Source organism: Acomys minous (assembly GCF_964271855.1).
Source record: "Acomys minous genome assembly, chromosome: 11".
In the NCBI taxonomy this organism is placed as follows: Eukaryota; Metazoa; Chordata; class Mammalia; order Rodentia; family Muridae; genus Acomys; species Acomys minous.
The window spans coordinates 66,738,903-66,758,259 of NC_140492.1; the positions used below are offsets into that span (position 1 = coordinate 66,738,903).

General features: G+C 44.3%; 3 long non-coding RNA genes across 3 annotated transcripts in view; 1 reads left to right on the plus strand and 2 right to left on the minus strand.

The window, feature by feature from the left end:
* Positions 1–11,192: 11,192 nt before the first annotated feature.
* LOC311608574 lies at positions 11,193–16,516 on the minus strand. The gene is made up of 3 exons (XR_014783021.1): positions 16,416–16,516; positions 15,713–16,223; positions 11,193–13,022 (listed from the first exon to the last, which is right to left on the minus strand). It is a non-coding gene; the product is annotated as an uncharacterized lncRNA (long non-coding RNA).
* A 64-nt stretch (positions 16,517–16,580) lies between these two features.
* On the plus strand, positions 16,581–18,410 carry LOC311608575. The gene is made up of 2 exons (XR_014783022.1): positions 16,581–16,878; positions 18,197–18,410. It is a non-coding gene; the product is annotated as an uncharacterized lncRNA (long non-coding RNA).
* Positions 18,095–19,357, minus strand: part of LOC311608577 — an 18,125-nt gene continuing 16,862 nt past the window's right edge. Inside the window, exon 4 of the long non-coding RNA XR_014783025.1 lies at positions 18,095–18,225. This is a non-coding gene — a long non-coding RNA (uncharacterized lncRNA). The remainder of the gene's footprint in view (positions 18,226–19,357) is intronic.

The following is a 19,357-nucleotide window of genomic DNA, read 5'->3' on the forward strand; positions in this document are numbered from 1 at the left end:
CTCAGCTTGTGGGATTTTGATAACAATCTGGCCTTCCTTGGCTGGAAGAAGAAACATCCCGATCTCTGTCTGCCTCATCTACATATGTTCTCTCTGTGTGTCTCTTGGTGTCCTAATTTCTCCTTTTTATAAGGACACCGAGCATATCGGATGAAAGCCAGCTTTGATGGCTTCATTCTAACTTGATTATCCCGGGAAAGACACAATTTCCAAAAGAGGTAATAGTCTTGAGTTCCTAGCAGAATTAGAACGTCAATGCACATTTTGAGGAAACGTAATCCAACACAGACTTGTTCTGGGCACAGACTTCTGACCAGCAGCTTAGGCTGGTACAGTTGCCGCATGTGCCACACCCATTTGCTGGCCAGTAATACTCTGCTCTCATGGACATGTAGATCAGGGACATGTCTCCTCAATAAGGTTGGGGAAGAACATGGGCAAAGAGAGAGAAGGAGGGACAAGCGCAGTTCTCACCCCAAACTTCAAGGAATGGACAACCGGCTACTTTTTGTAATGAGCTGCAGGAGAAAGTGTGTTGTGTCACCTGTCAGCCAGGTAAAGTCCCTCGCCATTGTTTGTGGAGCTATTCTTTCTGGTGGCGTGCATGTAGTCCTGGGACAGAAAGAGAACACTTTGGACCGAAAGACAAGACATCTGACTTTAGATGTCCACTTTGTATTTGGACCTTGGAAGGAGATGGGCTGGAAGCCTTAAGTCCTAGAACACATTGAGTTTCTGTTCAACAGTTGTTGTTGTTGTTGTTGTTGTTGTTGTTAAAATACACAAAGGCATGTTAATAGAGGGCTCTATGACTACAAAGGTCTGCAGAGCTTTCTGGGACTTTGGTGTGGAATAGGGGCTGGAGGGCAATTAGAAGTTGTGACTTGTGGGGGGCAGAGGGGTAAACTGCCTCTGACAAGAGCTCTGATGTCTACAATTTGATCACTGCCTCTTAGGGGAGAGGCCCCATGGAACACTGAATAAGAGGATGCAGGCGATCCACATGAGACCTGATTGGCTGTGGTCAGATGGTGGGAGAAGAGGACCCCCCACCTGTCAGAGGTCTAGGGGAGGGGAATAGGGCAGAAACAGGAGAGACAATGGGAGCAGGAAGATAAGAGTGAGGGGATTACAACCAGGATGTAATGTGAATAAATTACAATAGTAATATAAAAATGTTTTTAAAAAAGAATAAGGGGAGAACCCAGATAGATGCATAGATACTTTTTTTTTAAAAGTCGTGTCTGATAAGTTGATGGTTATAACTTGGACCCTCTCTAAACTTATCTCCATCTAAGCATCTGCTATGTATATTCTGTTTCCTATCCATCTTTGTCTTATGCACACATGATGCACACGGCTTTGCTTTAGTTGGAGAGGGAGATTGTTTTTAATAGTCAGTTCCTTACTCTTTCTTTCCTGGAAAAAGATGAAACTGTCCATGTATTCTGTACCAGTTATAAACAAACACTAGAAAGCATAGGTGCAACAGCAAGCTTGGTCACAAATAAATATACGCCGAGAAAGGAGGCGGGGGAGGGAACTGTTATTGATTGGCCTTGTAAAAATCTGCTGCTGAATCGATAGCAATTTCTGGAAATGCCAGGCATTTATTTTGTGTGGCTTGGGCAGCGGAGATAATAATAAACGTACTTACAAAGTGAGTCTCCTGACGCTATTTCCTTAAGCCCCTTAAAATAACGGACGCAGCTGAGGAGTATGAGAGCCCCGTGAGGCAGAGAGAATGTACTTCAACAGGAACTCACTCCAGCTCGGCTGACCCCTACTAACTGCTCTACTCTGCTGGATGTGGCACTTGAGTAGGTCTTTTCCATTAAAGAATATCAGACAGTTCATTCGCATGAAGAGGTGGGAGAGACCTGTTCTCAGCTGTGGAAAGCTTTGGCTTGTTCTGTTGCCAGGGAAGACAGTCCTGTGGTGACACAGCCAGACCCTGCTTGGCTGCTCTGAGCTTCAGGGCCTGCCCTCTCACCTCCACCCCACAGTTTTAGTCAGAGCCAGGCCAGCCTTTCCTTCTAACAGTGGTAGCTGCCCTGGTGTGGATGCTTCCTTGCTCCCAAGCCTCACCTTCAGCTGCTTCCTTCTTCTTGCTGCAGGCCATTTGGGAATGTTTCCAGGGCCACTGAGCTAAGAAAACCCTCTGGAGCTTGGGAGCAGGGGGTTGAGAAATTGCTTTATGTGTCTCGACAGACTAAAATTAGCTACTGTCTACAAAGCACCTACCTTGTACTCATTTCTTCCTCACTCCAGCCTTTGAGATGTTAATGTTCAGCCTCTTGAGAGGTCACTGAAGCCCGTCCATGCTAAGAAGGCCACACAAGATCATAAACCAATGAGGAGGGTGAGCCAAGTTTGACTGCAGATCTGTTTCATATTGCTTCTGTCCATCTTGCTTCTGCGTGGTTGAGCACAAGCAGGAGGGAAGGGGTCAAGCATTATGACAGATAGAGCCCATCCACTGTCTGGTTAAGACATCTGGATGTCTAGATAAAGGCGTCTGCGTTTTGCTGTGAGACAAAGGATGTCAGAAGGTTTATTTGAAAGTGGAGATGGAAAGACCACTGGTAACTTTCAAGGAGATCATGTTGGTGTCAGTGCTTGGAGCACATCGACACAGGGAGGCACAGGCTGAAACTGTGTATGGAAGATTATGGCAGTCAAGCATGGGGGGCGGAGAAAAGAAGCTCATTCAGGGAAGGCCAGCTTCTCACTCAAGAAGGGCAATGGAATGGGGTGGGTCTTGACATCGTCACAGATAGAAAACTTTTGCCTTTCTCTCACTATTTCTCATGCTCGCCTCTGCAGGCTTTCCCAGCTCCTTTTCTTCCTCCTGGTTTGTAATGGCAGAGGAGTCGATTATCCCCAGCTCAGACCTTTCCGTGCAAGGTCAACTGTAATGCTACTGCTGCATACGGGCACCTGATGAGCCGTGAACAGGCAGTGGTCACTTTTCCTTACTGTGTCTTCTTAGTTTGTCACTGCCAGCAAGAATTTGTGCTACCAATTTGAAGGGCGAGAGTGGATATTAGTTCTGTAAACCATTAGATTTGTTGTTCTCTGGTTAGTGTTATTATTACAAAATACTTGCAATGTTCTGAGTCTTCCTGGTGTTGTAAGCTAAATCATGTCCTCCCATATTGCCTGATTTGGTGAAAAGTGATGTTTTCTCTCTAGCTGGTTAAGAATCCAGCTCTCTGTATGTGCTAAGCTCATCTCTATTTAACGATTCAGTCTTGGGAATATAGTTCTTTAAATATCTGAGTATGGGAAGTCAAAGAGACTTCTTGGTTGAACTATTATGCGGGGAAAATATCAGTTAATTATTCATCTATTTTTCTTTCTGTATGTGTTTTACATCATATATTGTGCCAGCGCTCATAGAGAAGGCCAAAAAGTACCACTCATGGTTGTATACCTGTCCTGGTTAGCTTCACCTGTTGCTTTGACACAGTCTAGTGTCATCAGAGGAGTCTTAAATGAGGGATTTTCCAGATCAGACTGGCTTGTGGATATGTCTGTGTGAAGTTGTCTTGACTGTTCCTCGATGCTAAAAGCCAAGCCTGCTGTGGGTGGCACTTTCCCTAGGCAGGTAGTCCTGAACTGTCTACCAAAGATCTGTGTAAGCTGCCCTGTCAGCGAGGCAGTGTTCCTCCATAGTTTCTGCTTCGAGTTCCTGCCTTTTTACTTCCCTCAGTGATGGATTACAACCTATAGGCTGAAAGAAAAAAAAATTCTCCTCCCTAAATGGTCTTTGGTCAACAGCACAAAGGAAACTAGAATGCTCCCTGAAGGATCTCATAAACTGCTTCTACACATGGAGTTGTATCCCATACTGCAGAAATGCCATAGGTTATCCAGTCCATGAAAACTCAAAGGGAAGTAGAAAAGTTAGGCACCAGTTTCTGAGTAGTCCTTGCATGTGGAAGGAAAAAATAAATTAAAACTTTGGGGTGTCTAGTTGTATGGAATGGCAAAAAGAAGAGGAAGCATCAAGAAATCCCAGCTTTCTCAAGGGATATGAGAGAGGAGGGAATGTCAGTTGCTGAGACTCTAATATGAAAAAGCCAAAGACTGAAGAGGTGGGCTTCAGACAGATGGTAAAGACTTTAAACACCACACAGTAGGTTTGCATGTAGTTTCAGAGGCTGTGAGATACCACAAAAATAAAAATTACATGGTCAGCCAGTATTTCAGAAGCAACATCATGTTCTGCTGGGCTAAGACACTGCATTTAGCAGTTTTAAAAACATTTCAAAAGTTCAGCTGGAACACATGCTCCTACAAAGATGGGTAGACACAGGGTTTGATTTTTGTTTTTTGTTTGTTTGTTTGTTTTTGCATTCCTTGTGCTTGGGGTCAGCTAAAAGCCCTGAAGAATCTACACAAAACAGACACAAGGGTATTTAGAAAGGTAGAGGAGAAGAGACTAATTAAGGACCTCAAGACCTGAAGGAGGCAAACAGTTATGAGTTTTCCAATGTCCCCCTTGCCTTATCCTTTAAAATGAAGGGATTAAAACTTGGGCTACCAGAGGAAGAAATTAGGAAAACTACACCCTTCACGATAGCCACAAGCAATATAAAATATCTAGGAGTGACTCTAACCAAGCAAGTGAAGGACTTGTTTGAAAAAACTTTAAATCTCTGAAGAAAGAGATTGAAGGTGACATCAGAAGATGGAGGGATCTCCCTTGTTCGTGGATCAGGAGACTTAACATAGTAAAAATGGCCATACTACCAAAAGCAATTTACAGATTCAATGTAATCCCTATCAAAATACCTACAAAATATTTTGAAGGCATTGAAAAACCAATTCTCAACTTCAGATGGAGAAACAAAAAATCCAAAATAGCAAAAACAATCCTATACAATAAAAGATCCTCTGGAGGAATCTCCATAGCTGATCTCAAGCTGTACTATAGAGCAACAGTAGTTAAAATAAGCACGGTACTGGCACAGCAATAGGTGGGTGGATCAACGGAATGGAATCAAAGACCCACACACATATGACCACTTGATTTTTGACAAAGAAGCCAAATCTATTCAATGGAAACAGGATAGCTTATTCAATAAATGGTGCTGGTTAAACTGGATGTCTACATGTAGAAAAATGCAATTGTCACCATGCACAAAACTCAAGTCCTTAAACCCAGAGACACTAAATCGGTTAGAAGAAAAAGTAGGGAAGACCCTGGAACACATTGGCAGAGGAGACAACTTCCTGAACAGAATACCAACATCCCAGGCCTTAAAGTCAACAATTAATAAATGAAAACTCATGAGGCTGAGACGCTTCTGTAAGGCAGGAGACACTGTCAACAGAACAAAGCAACAGCCTACAGACTGGGAAAAGATCTTCACCAACCCTACATCTGACAAAGGTCTAATATTCAAAATATATAAAGAACTCAAGAAATTAAACACCAGCAAAACAAATAACCCAATTGAGAAATGAGGCTCAGAACTAAACAGAGAATTCTCAACATAGGAATATCAAATGGCTGAGAAACACTTAAAGAAATGCTCAATGTCTTTAGTCATCAGAGAAATGCAAATCAAAATGACTCTGAGATTCCATCTTACACCCATCAGAATGGCTAAGATCAAAAATTCAAGTGACACCACATGCTGGTGAGAATGTGGAGGAAGAGGAATACTCCTTCGTTGCTGGTGGGAATGCAAAGTAGTACAACCACTTTGAAAATCTATCTGGCGCTATCTCAGAAAACTGGGAATAGGGCTTCCTCAAGACCCAGCTATTCCATTCCTTGGAATATACCCAGAAGATGCACCAGCACACAAGGACATATGCTCAACCATGTTCATAGCAGCCTTATTCATAATAGCCAGAACATGGAAATAGCCTAAGTGTCTCTCAGTAGAAGAATGGATAAAGAAACTGTGGTACATTTACACTATGGGATACTACTCAGCTATTAAAAACAAGGAATTCCAAAAATTTGTGTACAAATGGATTGAACTAGAAGTGATTATAATGAATGAGTTAACCCAGAAGCAGAAAGACTCAAATGGTCTATACTCACTTGGACACTAGCCCAAGGGTCATGTCCCATGAAAGTCTTCACCTACCAGGAAAGTGGGATAGATGTGAGGACATCCTATTGGGACTCTAGGTGAGAAAAGTATGGGAAATGGGGAAATAGAAGGATCCAGAGGGTCCTAGAAACTTACAAGAAGAACATTATGATGGGCAGATATGGGCCCAGGGGTTCTGCTCAAACTATGCCACCAACCAAGGCCAATACATGCAGTAAACATCGAACCCCTGCCCAGATCTAGCCAATGGACAGGGCATTCTCCACAGTTGAGTGGAGAGTGGGGACTGACTTTCACATAAACTCTGGTGCCCCATATTTGACCATGTCCCCTGGATGGGGAGGCCTCGTGGCACTCAGGGGAAGGATACCAGGCTACCAAGACTAGACTTAATACTCTATGATCATATACAGGAGGAGGAGGTCCCCCTCAGTCACAGTTGTAGGGAAGGTGAATAGGGTGAAAGTGGGGAGGAAGGAGGAATGGGAGGATACAAGAGATGGGATAACAATTGAGATGTAATATGGATGAATTAATAAATAAGTAAAAAATAAAGAGATTTTAAAAACTCCTGGCTACCAATGCCTGCTTCTCTCTCTCTCTCTCTCTCTCTCTCTCTCTCTCTCTCTCTCTCTCTCTCTCTCTCTGTCTCTCTCTTGTTCACCTATAGTTTGAGAGCTAAAGATACCAATATTTGGAAGGACCTATGGACATAGATGAAACAGGTCTTCTTCCCCTTCCCCACAAAAGCCTAGTTTTTCCAGGCACAGATTGCAGAAGGGTCAATAAACCAACCCAAAAATTTTTGTATGAAACAATTCTTTTTCAACCAAACACCACAAAAGTCATGGCTGTTCTTTCATGCATGGCAGTAAATGCCAAGTAGAAACATAGATTTAAGGCTGGTGAGCTGACTTACTGGGTAAAAGCACATGCCGCCAGGTGATGACCCAAGTTTAATCTCAAAGAGCTATATGGTTGAAAAACAGAGTACATAAACAAACAAAGAACAAACATATGAAAAATGCAATTTTAAAAATGAAAGCCTAAGTCCCTCAGGGTGTCAAGATGTGCTCTCAAATCTGCCTGTTCACTGGGGATAGAGTCAGAAAGACAAGCATTGGGAGGTGATAGTTGCCTCTTCAACTGAGTAGAGTGTTGATGTAACTAACATCCTTCCTGACTACCATAGTAAAAGCTGAAATCGTACAAATGTCAGACCCCACATGGTTTCTCTGAGTCCCTGGGCTTGCGTCCTTCCCTGCTGGAGAGTCAGAACTTTGATACCCTGTGGGATGAGGTCACATCTTTGGTGATATCAGTGGACCACAACCCTGAGGCATCCTTTCCCATGTGAACGGGAAAGTTTCCATGCACTTCTGCCCCAGGCAGGACTTCCTTCTACTCAGCAGTAATGAGGAGTGTCTTTTACTGTCACCAGGGGCTAAGGACTCAACCGGGATTTCTAATGAGGGTTTGAGGTGACAAAGAGCATTCCTTTCTCTGACTAGCACCATCAACAGAAAGTCAGCACAATACACCCCCAATATGGCAAAAGACAGCTTCACAGACTGGAGAAAAGTTCAAGCATAAGTTAATACCAGGACATGTCATATTCAAATCTCCGAGATAATCATTTGAGAGAAGCCACTCCTTGGCTGTAGGGAAAAAGCAACCCCGAGGACGATTTCCCACCAGAAACCACACAGGCCACAGTATGAGCAAGCACAAATGACCTTCTTCCAAGTCTTCCAATTTTGTGCTTGAGGATTGACACAAAACATAAGGCTCCCCACCACTTTCCTAAACTACAAAGAGAAGGAGAAAAGACACGGTACAGAAGGTACATTTTCTATACTCCAGGCAAATGTATATTACAGCATGTGTATGTGGTGTAAAACCTAAAATAGTGACTTAGAATATTTTATAAGGTGACATATTCAAGGACACTATAGATAAAATAAAACGGAATTCCCTTGTCAACCATATAATAACATATATGATGCCAGCTAAGAGGTGGAATGAAGCAAAATATGTCTCTATAGGTTGTGTGTAGTGGCACACACCTTTAACCTCCACAACAGGAAAGCAGAAGCAGCTGAAATCTGTGAGTTCAAGGTCAGCCAGGCCATAGAATGAAACAGCATCTAAAGAAAGAAAACAAAAAAGAGAGAGATGAATGAAATGTGAATACATATCTACATATTTATGCTAAGAGATATGAATATGTAAGCTGTCCATAGGAATTCACCACAAATATAATGATCTGAAAGTAAAAAGGCAGACGGTGTAGTATGTAAACACTGCTCAAAGAAAGCACTCTGGCTGACCAATGTCAGATGACATAGACCTTTGCTTTTTCAGACAGAGTCTTGTGTGGCTCAGACTGGCCTCCCTGAGGATGACCCTTCTGCCTTCACCTCCCAAGAGCCAGCATTTTAAGCCTGCTTCCTGCAATGTGAAGGATCAAACCCAGCATACAATGAGTGTTTAGCAGATATTCTGAGATACACCTTCAGCCTATGGATAAGGGAGGTCTTTTAACAAAGAAAATTGCTAAAGACACTGAGAGATAAACAACAAAGAAGGTCACTGTAGCAAAAAGATATAGCAATTCTAAATGTGATTATACCACATAATAGTGTTGCAAAAATATGTGAAATTAGAACGGATATGAAAAATAGACAAATCTATAATTGTGGTTATGTATTTCTTTTTAAATTATCTTTTTTTTCCTGAGGCTAGCTTACTTTACTTGATAAGATAATCTCCAGATGCATCCATTTTGATGCAAATAACATTTCATTGAAATTTTTTCATTGTTTGAGGCTTTCATACTTGCATCTAATGTGTTCTGATTATATATACCCTATTCAAATATACTCCCTCACTTTCACTACATCTTCTTCCTTCCTTACCCCCACCCACACTTTCCCGTTCCAAATTAATGTACTTTCCCTCCCTTAAACCTGCTAAGTCCATTTAATGCTGCCCATATGAGCATAGCTATAAGATAACCATGGTAACCTCTCAGGGGCTGCAGCGTTAGAGAAGACTGACTCTCCTTCCTGCAGTGATTGCCAATAGCTCCTCAATTAAGGGTAGGATGTCATAAGCCTTCCCCCATCCATGCTGATCAGGTTTTGCCTGATTTCACCTGTACAGGTCTAACCCACCATAATCACAGCTGCTGTGAGTTATTGCATAATGGTGCTGTTGTGTCCAGCAAATAGGATTTTGCTGCAGTCTTCCACTAACTCTGAATCTTATAATCTTCCCACCTACTCTTCCATTGCGATACCTGAACCTTGTGGCAAGGGGAGGGGGGGGGAACGATGTGACATATTTCCCATTTAAAAACTGGGACTCTTATTCTCTGCATGTCGACCAACAGTGGGTCTCTGTATTAATCACCATCACCGTGTCCATTTAGCAGAATAATAGCAGGGCCTGTGGCCTGGTCACCTGTGGGTTCCTGACCCAGTTAGTGGTGGGACCAGTCTTGTGGAACAGGCCTTAATTACAATCAGAAGGTGGTTGGTTACTCCAACAACATTTGTGTCACTGTTGTGTGAGTAGTCGTATGTTGCCAGGGCAGTCACTGCTGTAGCTGTCATGGTTCACAGCTGAACAAGACTGTTGATTGCTTTCTCATTTAGTAGTATTCAAAGAATCTTGCAGCACTATGGAAGGAATGCCAGTAGGAATGAGGCATCCTGTAGGTACCAGCTGGATGCCACCATAGCCTGTGAACCGACTAGCTAATGTCTTTTTTCAAGTTCTAGAGGGTGATCAAGAGCCATGCCAATAGTCTGTCAGATTTGGGATATTTATAGGATCCCACTAACCCACAAACTCAAAAGCAGGTAATACATCCGTGAGTCACACTCGGCATTTTATTCGACAGCCTATTGTGTCTGAGAAAGGCACTGCCCTCCCATTACAGGAGGATTCTATTTAAACTGCTTTTTTATAAATGCATATGAATATATTTTAGGAAGTTTCTAAAGCAGTGGTTTTCATTGGGCATTTTAAAAAACGGTCTTCAGTCTTGCTTATCCCTCGTTGTACTTCCACTGTGTTTCCCACCCCCACACCGTGCAACCCCTCCTGGTCCATTGTCACCCATTTTGATCTTCATATCATCTGCTTTCCCCGCCCCCCCCCTTTCTGTTGAAATCACCATCTGTACTAGATTCCTGTCTTTTATGGGGTTTTCAATTTAAACAAATATATCTAAAGATTCAAAGACAGTATCTATATATGAGGAAAAAAAAACCCACGTGTTTAGCCTTCTGAGTCTGACTGCCCTCACTCAGATTGATTGTTTTCAGCTCCAGCCATTTCCTTTTAAACTGTAATAATGACTAACGTGGCCAGAAATGCTCATGAAGCAGTAGTGGCATGCGTGTTATAGGAACAACTAGCGAGTTTCTGTTTAGGTTAAGGCCCACTCCCAGTGCCTACCCCATGATTCATGGCAGCCAAGTCACCTGTGGCTAGGATAGACCATAGGCCCTAGGGCATAACCTACTACTGTTACTCTATTAAATGGGCATAGGATTATATAACTCCTAATGGCTTATATGTATACCTTAGTGCCTCTTTCAACCTTCATCTGAGAAGCTTCTTGCAATAGGTGCTCATCAGCACAGCGACTCACAACCGGCAAAGGTACAGAGAATAAGAGACTGTAGAGTGTTCAGCCTTGAATGAGACATCTATACTTCTTCCCCTCCTCTTAAGCCTCAGGGATGGTTGTGAAAGAGGAGGCAGAGGCATTGCAAAAGCCAGGGGAGGTAGGTGACTACAAGGAAGCGGCGAGGTTTTCTGGGTCTATCACGGCACTTGTACATATGTATGCGCAGCAGTTGTGACAGCATGCAAAAGACCTTGCAAGAATAAAAGCCAGACAAAGGTCTAGCATAAAGAGTGCAGGTGGGGCATGAAATCTCGCCCCTACGTATGTAGCTATTGACATGTGATAGCTGTAAGGAGAAGAGGAGGCAGTTTTCCGTAAGAAGGTGGCCCCTGGTGAGTTGACCGTGCTCCAGTGGAAGGTCACCTATCCAAGAGTCAACGTGCAGCACAAATTGGTCTCGTCGGATTTTATTTATTTTACAACATGATACAAAGTTGCGTGGGCAGGGAAAGGAGAGTGGCTCTGGGAGGAGCCTGGGCAGAGAGGCTCAATAAGATCAAAATACATAGTAAAATGTTCTCAAAAAATATAATAAAAATGAAGAAAAAATTCATACAATATGGTCTGACATCAATAAAAATATATAAAGAGACATTCCACCAAAGATTATGTACAAGTGGTAAACAAGCACATGGAAAGACTTCCAATGTTGCCTATAATTGGGGAATTCAAGTTAAAAATGGGAAGTGTCATGTCTACATGCCCATCAGAATACCTAATAAAGAGCAGTGACAACACCATGTGCTGGCAAAGAGAAACTATCTCCCCCAACACCTTCTGTAGCTGGTAAAAATGTAAAACAGCTCAGTTTCTTTGGAAAGCAGTTTGACAGTGTCTTTAAAAGCCTAGGAAATGGAGCTGGCTGGAGAGGTGTTTAAAGTGCGGGCCTCTCTCACATAGGACCTGTGTTTGGTTCTCGGCTCCCACAGCAGGCAGCTTGCAACCACCTTCGAAGGCTACGATGTCTCTGGTGTCTGTCTGCACCCGCAGCCATGTGCATGCGCACAAGTACATGGATACAGATGCATCATGAATGGTAAAATAAATCTTAAAATGAAACCGAAGGAAACATGCAATTTTCATACATACGGCAAGGGCACTTCAAGTGTTTTTCCTTGTGCTCAAATGGGATCCTAAGCATGAAAGCTTATAAACAGAGCTCAGAAAAGACTATAAAATGTATAATAGCCCAAAGCTGTAGATAACCTAGGTGTCCTTTATGTGGGTGAGTAAACTGAGATGCATCCATTCACCTGATTTTATTCAGTAATAAGTAGCAAGCAACTACTGATTAGTAGTCTGGATAAATGGCCTATTTACAACTGACTGTTTGATTTTTAGAAAATTTTGTGCGTCTGGGTGAGCAGTGTGTGTAGGCGGTGTGTGTCAGAGGATGTCTATGTACCTGTGGGAGTGCCTGGCATGTGTGTTTGGGTGTCTAGGGAGGCCCCACGAGCTTCAGCTGGAGCTGGAGTTACAGGTGGTTTGCAGTCATTCGGGATGGATGCTGGGAACAGAACTCAGGTCCCTGTGAGCGCAGGAAGGGCTCTTCACTGCTGAGCCATCTCGCCAGCTCTTTGATGGATCTCTTGTTGGAAGTTACACTATCAGGAAAGGGCCGATTCTGAGATGTTACATTTGGTGTGATCCCACTCATAATTTTTTAAGTTGAAAAAAATTACCCAAAGATGAGAAATAACAGTTGCCTGGGTTGTGCAGAGTTCGGAAGAGGAGAAAAGTGGGTGCAGCCCTAATGAAGCAGTTATGAAAGATCTCTCAGAAATGGCAGTACACTTGTCAGCACTATTTGAACACCAATAATTGCTTATGACGTTGTAGTATAGTTTTGCAAAACATTAACATTTGGGAAAAGTAGGTAAGCAGTGCACGAATCACCACACATTTGTTGTTGTTGTTGTTGTTGTTCAACTGCAATTACCTTGAAATAAAAAACAATCCTAGTTTACATGAAAGTTCACAGTTGATCCCAATGATGATGGTGGTGGTGGCTGGATGGCCAGGTGGTCTGGAGAGGCAGAGCTGGAGAGAGGCATGGGTGAGAAACAAAAGCTAACTCGCTGTTTTCTCTTCCTTATTCTCCACTCTGGTCACGGCTCCTGGCTCACTGGTCCAGGCCATCCGGAGGACACGTCTCTTTCCTTCACTCCTCGCTTGATGAAAAGAAGCGTGAGGGACTTCTCCACCTAGTGTCCATCGCTGACCTGGAGTTTGTCTGCTCCAATCTACAGACATCGGGAGGCAAAGCAAACACACTCACGTTAAGAGTTCCAGGGACCGAACTGCGCACTCATTGAGACTAAGTCCAAGTTTGGAGAAACTGGAGTTTTTTCTTTCCTAAAATTCTTCAAGGTAGGAGGGAGTTTGGGATGGGAAGTATGGGGTGGAACTGATTATGAGCTTGCCTGTGAAGCCCTTGGGATTAATAACAAAAAGGAACAAAAAGTGAGGGAACATTGGCTTCTAGCAGGAAGACAACATTGTTCCTCTCACGCCCTTCACACCATACCCTCACACTCCTATGCCCACATGGCTCACCCCTAGAGGTGAGTGGGGTTCAAAGCAAGGCCGTGAACCCCTGTGCTCTGGAAAGAGCCTTTGCAAGATGGAGCTGACATTCTTAGTGGCCCCCTCCCTCCCTCCTTCTCCTGCTTGCAGTGTGCTGTCCTCCAAAGACGCAGATGTTCCTGGCAAATCTGGAGTGGGGTTCAGGTGAGTTGGTTTTACCCTGAGACGCTGGCAAATGGACGTTTGCTGAATCCCAGGGCCTTCTGAAACGAACCTGTGTGGGATCTGACCTCGGAGACGGGGTGCTCCTCTGCTGGCCTTGTCCTATGCCATCCCTGCAGGAAGTGGCTTTTCTCTTTCTGTCTGTCTGTTGGTCTTCTTTCCCAGCTGTTAACTTCCCTTCACATGTGTTTGTTTTGGTTGCTTTCTGTTTGCTGTTTTTCTTGCCTTTCTTTTTCTTTTCTTTTTTCTTTCTTTCTTTCTTTTTTTTTTTTTTTCCCTTTTTATTTTAGGTCATAGCATTTTTTTTTTTATATGATAGCAGTTCTGATAAGCCGATTCACTACTTCCCACCTTACTCTGTTTTTTTTTTTTTTTTTAACCTTTCCCCAGTTCCCTCTCCATTCCAGTCTGTCTTGATCACTTACTGTTTCTCAAACGTGTCAATGGGTACTGTCTCAGGGCCTTCGTACACTCCATTTCCGTTGCTCACTCCCATTGGCCACTCCCATTCATCCCGATGGCCATATGTCTTGTTTTCCTCTCTGGGGCTTGCTTCACAACACACATTTTCAAAGGCATTGTTCCTGAGCGGGCTGTGTGTGGCTGCTCCTCCCCTCCCCCTCTTCCCTCTGTTCTCTGATGATCTACAAACCACATGTAACTTGCCAGCTTATTCTGCTCTCGTCTCTTATTCATTGTCTACTCTGTACAAAACCAGAATTTATGCTTTATGGAAGGCAAGGCTTTTTTAATTTGTTTGTTTGTCTGTTTTGTGCACTTCTGAGCATATCTAGGGCAGAGCCTGGCATGATAAATGGAGTATGAGAGCAAGTATGATTCTTTCTAGTGATTGACAAAATATACGCATATACAATTTTACTACTCTAACTTAAATTTATTAAATATTTTATTGTTTCAATTGCCATCATTAGTTATACTTGAGATAAACATATTACGTGTTTTGTAGATACCTTACTTCTTCAGAGTCTGCAGCTTTGAAAAGGCTCCTGCTTTGGAGAGTTTGAGGAGCCAGACCAGGTCTGGCTTCTTGTAAACAAGCAGTGGGGCAGCATATCTTTTCCTCGTCTTGATGTGGTGGCCCTGCTAGAGAAGTGGCTCGCACACTCCCTGTGGACCTCATGGGATTATTGTGTTAATCGAATCACACCTTGACACGGACATGCAAAGACTGAAAGGCTAGTAGCACACATGCGCAAATCACTGCCAGATCGAGACACTGCCACTGGTTCTCTGGCGCACACCGGGAGAGGATCAGAGAGTGGGGCTTCTTTTGGTGACAATACAAACCCATAACAGGACAAGAGAGCCGGGTGTTGCGTGCGTCTGAGCTTTTCAGAGAAAAAGGATCTTAGGAAATCTGAGTGCTCTTTGGGAGCTTATCAGGAGAGAAAGGAGAGCAGAGGCTGGCTATGTCATGGAATATTCCTTCCTTTCTTCCATTCCCCCAAGCTCTGTGCTGTTGCGTCTCTTGCTGTGTATTATTGACAGAGGAAATGCTGATTCACGGGTCTGAGTTACAGGAAACCTTGTTTCCTGGTGAAGAAACAAGCTTGGTGGTGCTGCCAGCACCCTCCCTGCCAGCTGCTGCCACATGCCCCTGCTCTGGGCTTGCACCCAGGCCATCTGAGGAGGGGCAAGGCCCACTCAAGCTTAGCCAGTGAGGTCACTTTCCCTGGCCCAGCTCCTCACGAGGCCTCTCTGCTCTGACCTTACAATACCTTTCCAGCCCATCTCCCCTGCTCCCTGCTCCCGTCCCACCAGCAGGCAGCCATGAGTGAGCATGGCCAGCTCTCTGAGAGCACCTTGTATTTCCCAGGCTGTGCCATGGCTCCTCATGTTCCCGTCCTGAACTGGCCCCTGACCCCGCCTTGGCCCACTGAAATCCTACCTCCTCTTCGGCTCTGCACAGCTGCTCTGCTACATGAGGCTGCCTTCACGTCCCTCTACTTACTGCTCTTCCTTTTAGTAAGGGATGTCTCCACATATTTGACCATTTGTGTGCACTGACCAGCTCCAGCAGTTACCTGATTCCTCCTAAGTAACCCCGGCTTTCGTCATCTTTGCAGTCCCCTGGCCAACCCTTACATTCCGGCTTAACTTAGGTTTCCTGACTTGAACGCAGAAGAAGGCCAGTCAGTGGCTTTGGACTTTTCTCTTTACTCACCATTTGCAATGAAGAATCTGAGGCCAAACAGATGCGAGCTGAGCTAGCCAACATTCCAAGACAGACCACGGAAGGCTGGGATCTTTTTCTTGTTCTTTCTTTCTTTCTTTTTTTTTTTCTGAAAGGTCTCATGGTCTAATTTAAAATGATCATACGGCTACTGTATTCTAAACACAACAGAAGTTCAGGTTACATTATTATTGTATGGGAAATGAATAAATAAATCCCTTTAGCCAGTTGATGAACGCAGGGACTTCTTAAGGTCAGCACTCAGCAGCCAGTAGTGGGTGACTGGTTTTTGGTCTGGTCTGCTTGGTTACCTGACCTCCACCTGCTGCAGGGGATGGCTGACCTAGCTGGAAAGAAAGCCATCTGATTCTAAAGGCCTATGTGAGGTAGTCAAAGGTTAGCTCGGTCAGTATTGTAAAATCACTTCTCTTCTGCTGTTAGGTGGACTAGGAAGCAGGCGTCCGGTGCTCGAAGAATCTACTGGCTCTGAACTCACCTCTACCTAGACAGATAGGCAGAGAAATGAAAAGAGTTTGGTTGGTGTCCTTGGGCATTGAAAGACTGGGGAGCAAGGCACAAAGAAAGAGTTGGAGCAAGAAGTAGAAAGCAAATCCTGGAAACACAGCACCCTTTCATCTGGAACCCGACGCAGCTCATGCATGCCTGGACTTTGGGCCATAGTGGGGGAGGTCACCTGAAAGTCTGATCCATAAGGCGGGGTCACCTGATAGTCTGGGCCATGGAGAAGAGGTCACCAGAAAGCCTAGTCCAAGGTGCTTGGATTTTCCTGTGTCACAATGGGAGGAGGAGCCAGGTCATCAGCCAAGAACTGAAGGGTAGAGTGGGGACAGAAGGAATAAAGTGATATGCAGGTAGCCTTTCCTCATAAAACCGAACTCTAGAAGAAAGTAGAATTGTGACCAGCCCCCGACCCCCAGCCACCATGCCAGGCCATTCCCTTTCAAAGAATGACAGCCACATCAGTGCCTAGGTCACACAGAGGGTCCTGCCATCACTAACATAAGGAACCAATGTGGGGCTTGTAAGCTGGGAAGGGCCTCTGAGAGTCTGACTCTCTGCATCTGGCATAGTTTTAACACAAGAGTGTACCTGACGGCAGGAGGCATTGCCCCGGAGGCTGGAGAGGAGAGAGGTGGGTAAGGGTACAGCTGCAGTGACTGCTGGAAAATTTCTCCCTTCGCTAGGTCTGGTTTTCTGTTATTCCTCCTGTGGAGATGCTCATAAAACCTCTCCACAGAGAAAGCTGCTCATGTTCCAGGTTTGGCGATGACATGTCCAGTGAGGGTTTGTGGGAGGAGTTGAGTGGGGAGAAATGTTCAGCTTTCCACAGTAGTTACAGTTGTAAAGAGCTGGGAATAGGTGGGATTTGTGGAACCAGTACGGGGAGACACAGGACTTAAGGTTTTGTCAAGGAAATTGGCAGGCATTTTCCTGGGCTTGGCTGTGTGGGGAGATCCTTTAACTATCACAGGAACAAAAAGCTTCTCAGAAGGTTCATGAACTCCATGACAGGCAGGGTTCCACGATGGCAGAGGACCATCAGCCCTCCAAACCCATCCCCTTTCCCACTGTCCACATTGGAAACCACATCTCTCATCTTAAAGAAATAAGAGATAGTTTATTCTAGGTTCCTGTGGGTCGGGAACATGAATTTAGGTTGTCTCAAATTTCATGTTCCAATGTGGAAGCAATAATTTCCCAGAGCTTTGATAGTTTTAAAGAATAAAGAAAGACATAAATCAAGGCAACTTTAAAATACGTTGGTAGGTACACAAAAGACAGATACAGTGAGATGGGGGAGCTATTCTCTAGGTCCAAGATGCTACCTGATGGCATTCTTAGCTCAGGGACTGGAGGGAGCTAGTGTCCTGTTAAGTTGATAGCTTCTAAGAGGTTTTTATTTTTGCTGTCATGAGGTGTTAGTTCAGATACAGAGTAAGCAAGGAGTAGCTGTCTCAGAAGCTAAAACCAGCGCAAGATAAAGTAATTAGCCTCTCCACAGTACTGAAATTCCTATCGACTCGTCAGTCTCTGCAGACACGGAAACTCCTTCCAGGAGGTTTACGTTCACAGCCAGACGCAGTTTCTTTTCAGGAACTTTCATTCCCACCACCCACCACTCACATGTAATAGATGTAATTTATCTCCTTAGTAAAGGTTTTTTTTTTTTTTAAGAATTGGAAACTAAGTGTGGCCCGTCACTGGGTACCACTCGTGCACTTCCATCGTGGTCCTGAGTGCAGCCTTTACTGAACACCGCAGATGAGGGAGAGGCTTCCCTCTCCCTCCAGACTCCTTTAGGGGGTCACACATTAAAACAAGGTTTGAGTTCCCATGGCACTTGTACCTTAGCCCATGTGTGTTGTTTGGAACTTTCCCAACCAAGAAGGAAAGGCGGGGCTTCCTTTTCATCAGCAAAGGATTTATCTTCTTCCATATGGTTTTTTACTCCAGGACTTTTCCAAGGCAGAGTGGAGGCATTCCTGGAATAGATGGAAGACACAGTCACTGAGGGCTTGGGAGATTTCCATCAATGTTCAAGGGAGGATCTGGCCCAGGAGACGACATCAGCTGGAGGGAGCCGGAAGGAAACACTTGGGCTGTGTTGAGTTGATCTCCTTAGTAGGAGGGTTCACCCTGAAGTTAATGTACGTTTATTAGCTTTGAATTTCCTGTTGTGATGTTTCCGTTTCTTTTTCTTGGTGCTGGGGATTGAACTCAGGACCCCACACATGCTAAGCATATGTTCCACCACTTAGCTGCAACACAGCTCCTGTTTCCATTCTCTGCAGCTCATTTTGATGAGGGTTTAGCATTATTTCCACTGAAATGCAGCTGACATACGGTCTGAGGCCACCAATTAAATAGATTATACATGTGAAGCCCAGGTTAGATGATCAAGCCCGAAAAAGACAGAAAAATATCAAGCGTCTGTCTGTATCCATGAGTCTGTAAATGTAAACAAACTGCTCTTGGGGGCAGGGGAGCAAGTGGCTAGTTCACGGTGGGTTTTGTTTGTTTGTTTTCATTTTGTGTTCCATATGATCCCACTATGGTTGGCCATTGGTCACTGGGAAGAGGTGCCGAGAACCAGTTCTCATGAACTGGCAACGCATTGACCCCAGCACAAGACTGGTTGAGAGTCAGAAGAGACAGACAGACATATAAAATCTCAGTGGGAAGAGCAGAGGAGTGGGAACTCACATGAGAAGTTAGGAAGGTTTGTTTGTGTGTGTGTTTGGATGAGGGAAGGATCTGCAGTAAATGGTGATGCCAGTAGCTGGCATCAAATACCCAGTCTGTTCTAATTAATACTCATCTTAAAGGGAAGCAGCAACTGGTCACCAGACAACACTTTGCGATACTCTTCATCAGTGTCAGATCTCAGAGACTCTCTATAAGGACACTTTCCTTCTTGTTTTATAGCCGAGGAGACTGAAACCTCACAAGATAAAACATCTGGTCATATGAAGCAGCAGATGATTGGAATTTACGGTCTGTGTCCATTCTACCACTGGGCTGGGGAGTGGGGTGCTGGACCAAGCTGGCTTCTTAGATAGTTCAGAGAAGAATTGATGGTTTTGTAGGAATGAGGACAGGATGAGACAGAACAGC